The 7,500-nt window shown below is 44.3% G+C and overlaps 1 protein-coding gene across 1 annotated transcript in view; it reads right to left on the bottom strand.

The window, feature by feature from the left end:
* Positions 1-6,997: 6,997 nt before the first annotated feature.
* cdc42se1 (CDC42 small effector 1) overlaps positions 6,998-7,500 on the bottom strand; it is a gene marked incomplete at its 5' end in the record, with an annotated part of 5,278 nt that continues 4,775 nt past the window's right edge. The window contains one exon of the mRNA XM_078290203.1: positions 6,998-7,165. The remainder of the gene's footprint in view (positions 7,166-7,500) is intronic.

The raw sequence follows: 7,500 nt of genomic DNA, 5'->3' as shown, positions 1-7,500 counted from the left end.
ACGTTGTTTCACGGTACATGAAGAGGTGCGAGGCCGCCGGTCGACGGTTTGAATCCCAGAGCCGGTTGGGAAGACGAGCCGCCTCTGAGCAAGGCATCGGTGTGAGAGCGATCAGCGAGCGGCTCAAACTTCCACCCTGCGTTCAAATAAAGGTAAAAAAAAAACCCTGAAACAACTCTTGCTGCTTTAATGCTTTGGGGGAAACGTAACCCAGATTTGTAATTGCTTCAAGGTTGTTTTTTTTTCTTGGGCAAATTCAAAACAGGAAAAACAGCAACAACAACAACAACAACAGAAACCCACCGCTGCTGTGAGCCAGAGCTTCAGTCTGCAGCCGACGGAGAAAAGGAAGAAAGAAACAACCAAAGTCCAAAAACTCGACAGCCGAAAACTTTACAGATAAACAGTAAGAACTCAAAAAAAAAAAAAAAACCCAAACAAAACATGGAAACACTTCAGCAAGGCCTTAATCCAGTTTATTAACATGTACGGTACGCCGAAAAGTACAAAAATACGCAATAATACTGCGATAGAGCTGAATGAAATGTGATGAAACGGTGATTTTATTTGAGGATCAGATCTTAGGGAGCGCTAACAGCATTACTGTGTCCTTCCAACACTCAGATAGATCAATACTCTGATCAATAGACAGGCTCACACAGATCAATACAGTGGAATAAGGCCGCTGTGAGTAAACTGCTCCCAGAAACACACAGCTCAGTCTGAGTCTCATAATGCAGGAGCAGAAACTGGTTCAGGAACACACAGTCATAACAAGAAATACACTAAAACTCTCATTTCTTTTTTCTACTTTTCTGCAAAGCAAGGAGGTGATGATGATGACGATGAAGATGATGAGGTTTTATAAGAAGAACAGACACAAAGCAAAAACCAGGAAGACAAAAAAGCGATCAGTCAACACTTCTGTTACTTTAACACTAAATATCTGAACAAATGGAGGAGATGCTGTGTGAAAACTGTTTCTCAAACCTCGCCTGTGAGGAGACCGTCACTGAAACAGAGAGTGTGTGTGTGTGTGTGTGTGTGTGTGTGTGACTTTCCATCAGTTTCCATGCACACAGTATTCTGGGTAACGGCTCCTGTTTGGGATAACGACATAATGCTTTAAATGCGTCCGTATCATCATATGATCATCATGCAGGAGATCCTGAACGTTTGCTGTTCTGTGGCTGAAGTGCTTCTGGATGAATCTGCTGTGTTAAAGCTGGAGTTAACATCATTTGCATATGAGCAGGAGACTGAGGAGTCACATGGGGAACCTGCCTCAGTATCAGCTGACAGCAGATCCACATGAGTTCAGGTTTGTCTCGTTCAGGTGTGTTTCCACAGGTTCCGTCATTTTCCCGCTTCCCATTCATTTTTTATGTAAGCGGCCGTTGCAATGCATTCTGGTAGCACCGCGGTGCGTTTTTGAGAGACGGCGCATCATGTTTTCCTCCACATTTGCATAAAGTCGAGCTCTAGTCTACTTTATGCCGATCAGGAGCGTCCGGCGCGACTCGACGCCTCTGGAAACTCGGAAAACTCGAGTCCAAACTTTAATTATTTGGTATTACAGAATCACGTTTCCTAACTGCATTCAGGAAAAAATAATAATAAAGAATTTAGCTCTACGGGATATTAGTCAGATACGAGCAGCGATTCAGAACTGAGCAGAAAAAGCCTGCGGTGTGAACACAGCCTGAGAGGAAGAGACGTTTCCAGATAATAAACTGAAGACCTGATCGTCCCAAACAGGACCGGGACCGGGACCGGGACCGGGACTGAGACCTGGGTGAGCGTGGTGCAGGAAGTCGCTCGGTGCAAGGCGATCGCTCAATACTATCAATAGATGCATTCATAGAATACTAACTAGGCAATGTATGTTCAGAATGGGATTGTACAATAATACATATTCAATAAAATCAATAATGCAAACATCTTCAATAAACAGCAAAAAAAAAAAAAAAAAAGCATAAAAATAATTTGATAATAAGAAAGTGTGTCCATGTGAGACAGAAACACAAGACAAGATTTAGGTTTCTTGAATTAAATAAAAACAGTGAAGCCGTCCACTGACCCCCTTCAACCTTTTCTTTTCCTTTTTGTTTTTTTTTGTCCAAATCCCCTCATCCGTATCTTAAGGTCATGCAGCAGCAAAACAAAAGATGGAGGGAGAGGGAGAAAGTCCTCCTGACCGGCGTGGGAACAGAAGACCTGGATCTGCAGGATCAGTGTGGAGCGGCTTCACCGGATCCGCTCCAGATCTCACAGTGTGTGTCCACCCTGAGGCCAGAGGGAAGGCAAAGTGCTGTCCAGTGTGTGTGTGTGTGTGTGTGTGTGTGGGGGGGGGGTCATATGTGAGGAGGAAGAGGAAGAGGAAGAGAGGGACTGCGTTTTTATAAACAAAAGGGCGGAGATTTGGCAGAACCACATCCTGGTCCAACCAGGGAGGTGGAGGGGCGGAGCAGCAGGGAGGCGGAGGGGCGGAGCAGCAGGGAGGCGGAGGGGTGGAGCAGTGAGACAGAGGGGCGGAGCAGGGGGGTGGAGCAGGGAGACAGAGGGGCGGAGCAGGGGGGTGGAGCAGGGAGACAGAGGGGTGGAGCAGGGGGGTGGAGCAGGGAGACAGAGGGGTGGAGCAGGGGGGTGGAGCAGGGAGACAGAGGGGCGGAGCAGGGGGGTGGAGCAGGGAGACAGAGGGGCGGAGCAGGGGGGTGGAGCAGTGAGACAGAAGACTAGACTCTGCTGCTGAACCGTGACATCATCACAGACTCCGCCTTTAGAAATGATTGAAGCTGCTCCACTGCAGCTGCTGCAGGGAGGCGTTCAGGGTCACGCTGCTTTCATTGGCGTTGACGTGTTGGGGTTGTGTTGACGTTGTGTTAACGTTGTGTTGATGTTGTGTTAACGTTGTGTTGATGTTGTGTTAACGTTGTGTAGATGTTGTGTTGATGTTGTGTTGATGTTGTGTTAACGTTGTGTTGACGTTGTGTTAACGTTGTGTTGATGTTGTGTTAACGTTGTGTTGACGTTGTGTTGACGTTGTGTAGATGTTGTGTTAACGTTGTGTTGACGTTGTGTTGACGTTGTGTAGATGTTGTGTTGATGTTGTGTTGACGTTGTGTTAACGTTGTGTTGATGTTGTGTTAACGTTGTGTTGATGTTGTGTTAACGTTGTGTTGACGTTGTGTTAACGTTGTGTTGACGTTGTGTTAACGTTGTGTAGATGTTGTGTTAATGTTGTGTTGATGTTGTGTTGATGTTGTGTTGACGTTGTGTTGACGTTGTGTTAATGTTGTGTTGATGTTGTGTTAACGTTGTGTTGACGTTGTGTTGACGTTGTGTAGATGTTGTGTTGATGTTGTGTTGATGTTGTGTAGATGTTGACGTTGTGTAGATGTTGTGTAGATGTTGATGTTGTGTTGACGTTGTGTAGATGTTGACGTTGTGTAGATGTTGTGTAGATGTTGTGTAGATGTTGTGTTGATGTTGTGCTGACGTTGTGTAGATGTTGTGTAGATGTTGACGTTGTGTTGACGTTGTGTAGATGTTGTGTAGATGTTGTGTTGATGTTGTGCTGACGTGTAGATGTTGTGTAGATGTTGTGTAGATGTTGTGTTGATGTTGTGCTGACGTTGTGTAGATGTTGTGTAGATGTTGTGTTGATGTGCTGACGTTGTGTAGATGTTGTGTTGATGTTGTGCTGACATTGTGTAGATGTTGTGTTGATGTTGTGCTGACGTGTTGACATTGTGTAGATGTTGACGTTGTGTAGATGTTGACGTTGTGTAGATGTTGTGTAGATGTTGTGTAGATGTTGCATTGGCATTGGAATTGTGTTGGGGTTGTGTTGACGTTGTCCTAGTGTTAGGGTTAGTGTTGGCATTGCATTTGCATTGTATTGTGTTGTTAGTATTGTGTTGTTAGTATTGCGTTGCATCTGATAGAACTAAAACAAATGCCTGAGAATGATTTCTCTGTTCAGTCTCATATTTATCCACATGATAATATATATCATATCAGTTTCTGCTGTTCTGACTGAGGCTGAGCAGCAGCAGCAGGTGATGGAGCTGCTGCAGCTTGTTTCAGCTTCTCTTTACATTTGTGCTCATGGTGAAAAAAGACTAACCCACAACACAACAACACAACAACACAGACACAACACAACACAACACAACACAACACAACACAACACAACACAACACAACACAACACAACACAACACAACACCACAACACAACACAACACAACACAACACAACACAACACAACACCACAACACAACACAACACAACACAACACAACACAACAACACAACACAACACAACACAACACAACACAACACAACACAACACAACAACACAACACAACACAACACAACACAACAACACAACACAACACAACACAACACAACACAACACAACACAACAACACAACAACACAACACAACACAACACAACACAACAACACAACACAACACAACACAACACAACACAACACAACAACACAACAACACAACAGTGTATTCAGTGGAATTTGAAGGTTAAACTGTTGGCCTGACTCGATCTCTTGGATGAACCCTGGACAGATTTACTGTTACTGAGGCTCCTTGTGTTCCTGGTGACGGTCGTTTCCTTTAGAGGAAACTGTGGAGGAGGAGGGAGGAGGAGGGAGGAGGGAGGAGGAGGGAGGAGGAGGGAGGAGGGAGGAGGAGGGAGGAGCGACAGGAGAGGAGAAGGAGGCTGAGGAGAAAGAGGAGATGAGGGAATGAGGAGAGAGAGGAGGAGAGGAAACGAGGGAGCAGGAAGCAGGAGAGGAGGAAACTGAGCTCACATCTTCCTTAAATATCTGTTTGGCCTCTTCAGGCTCCACTGGGGGAGGAAGTGGCCGGTCGCCACGGCGAAGGGAACACCGTGACTCAGCGGTTTCCATGGTAACCAGGCAGAGGGTAGACACCAGGCTGGGCTGAGTCAGTATCTGAAACAGATTCTGTTGGATTCCTCCCAGAGTGTAAAAGCCTTCTGGATCAGAACTCAGCCGAAGAGTTTATTACCAAAACCCTGTAGATACATTCAGGCTGGGCAATAATCAATATTATCGTTATTCAATAGAATCATATTGTGATGTAATAATGATATTGAGTTATTGAGTTATCATGATATAATTCTGTTGTCTAAATTAGTGATAAAAAGCAAATACTATAATTACAATCTCTCACAAAATGCCTTGGGAATATAATCTGAACGTTACAGTTTTGTCATACTTTATATTGATTAACAGCAATTTGATCTGATTGATTCGATTTTGCTTGTTAGCAGATATCATTACATATATATCAACATGATAATTATATACATTTTGTCCATATTGCCCAGCGCTAATATATATATCCATTTTGGGAGCTTGAAACACAAACTACCAGAAGGTGATCATTTCATTTCTCTAAAATCTGGATGTGTGACAGTTTGATATTTTGTCGATCAACATCTTCAGTTCCCTGCAATCCTTTAGAAGGCACTGGAATACATTTGGTTTAATTTTGAACTAATAAGAGCAGGTAGCGAATAGTGTTTTGGAAACAAACTCTTCATCACTCAGCTTCCTCACTTCAGTTAGTCAGCAGGACAGACAGGAGGGAGGCGAGACCTCAGGGGGAAACACACCGCTCTCCATCCAGACAGCACAACACCGAGACTGATGTTTGCTAAAAAAAAGTATTGAAATAATAATAAAACACTCGACAGTCGGTTTCCCCAGCAGACGCAGGGTGAAACGTTCAGATGACTGAGACAGAACAGGAGACAAAAAGTTCTTAACTTGTCTCAAAGGTTCTTAAATCCTCTCAGAAGTTCTTGATGTTCTCCACCTGGAACCCAACGGAGACGTTTCTTCTCTCACAGTTTTAAACACGCCGCTGTTTTTTGGGGGACCCAAAAATATGTCGACCCTGCCCCGTTCAGGAGCCCCGACCCACAGTTTGAGTAGTCAGATCAACAGAAGTACACCTCCTACGTGTAAAACTCACACAAAATGTAAATTCAGAACATTTAAAATTGGAATTATAGATAATTTTCTAAAAGGAATATTGAAATTTTGTGTGCAGTCAGTCCAGAGTTCAACACTCATCTCTGTGAGTTATTTATATTTAAACTGGTGGAATATTAAGACTTTCACACACATACACATACACACACACACACACACACACACACACACACACACAGTCTGCTCCAGTCTCCAGTGTGACTTTCCCCTCATTTAAAAGTCTTTCATCGTTCATCAGGAGCCGCTGAAGCAGGAGCGGGGCGGGGCAGAGTGAAGCATCCTGGGAACTCAAAGTCCGATGATGTCATCTCTGAGGGGTGGCCAATGGAAAGAGGGGGGGAGGAATGGAGATGTAAAAAAAACAAAAAAACAAAACAATAAAAAGCAGTAATGATCCATCAGAAGCTGAATAAGGCGTCGAGCTGGGCAGAGTGAAGCATCCTGGGAAGTGATGAAGTCCAATGAGGAAACACTCCAGAGTAACTGGAACTGGGTAACTTCACTCGACAAAAGGGATTGTGGGGGATGTAGTCACATTTTATCCTCGGGGGGGTGGGGCTGAGGAGACGTCACTCTGAATTGTGGGAAATGTAGTCTTCTTTATTTAGGGAGAATCTGAAACATCGCAGCCGTCAGAAACCCGCAGAGCAACGACTCTTTTTTCATACAGACATTCTGTCAGGAAATGTCATTGGCTGAACTGAACGGAGGGGGATTCTGGGAAGTGGAGTCCAGTGATGTCATCTGTGGAGGGGGGAAGCAACGCCACGTTCACGTCGCGTCGGATTTATCGTAAATACGAAACTACCGGACACGTAGATCTGTGCCGATATGAAAATTTCACAGTACGATTATCTCGCCTAAAATTAGCTCGATATACGATATTATCTCGATAATTATTAATAAGATGAAAACCTTAAAACCAGTTCTGTGATATGCTTCAGTTACTTAAAAAATACTTAAAATTGGGGGGGGGGGTTCAGTCGCTGCCTTGCTCAAAGACACTTCAGCAGAGAGGAGGGAAACGAGCGGATGAGCGGAGGATCGAACCGTCGGACAGGAGAGGAGAGGCGGGTTGAAGGGGGATGATGTCATCGTGTCTGGGTTGGTTCTTTACACTCCTGAACACACACACACACACACACACACACACACACACACACACACACACACACACAGAGGCAGGAGTCACACACTGAAGAGAGACAGTTCATGGAAAGATAAACTTGTTGGGTTTCATTTTAAAATGAATATAAATCCAAACAGGGTTCCCACACCTGGAGATTCAAAAACTTTTTCAAAGACTTTCCAGGTGTTGTTTGGTGAAACGTCACACTGGTCAAGTCTTAGTCTGAGTGATGGACGATCAGTTTATCTCACAATACGCTTCGATACATGATCTGAGGTTCAGGATCAATACAGCCAGGATACGATGTGATCAATAAAAGTTCAGTGA

Source organism: Centroberyx gerrardi, chromosome 19, assembly GCF_048128805.1.
Source record: "Centroberyx gerrardi isolate f3 chromosome 19, fCenGer3.hap1.cur.20231027, whole genome shotgun sequence".
NCBI lineage: Eukaryota > Metazoa > Chordata > Actinopteri > Beryciformes > Berycidae > Centroberyx > Centroberyx gerrardi.
Note: the sequence above shows the minus strand (reverse complement) of the source record. Positions and strands in the feature narration are given on the sequence as shown.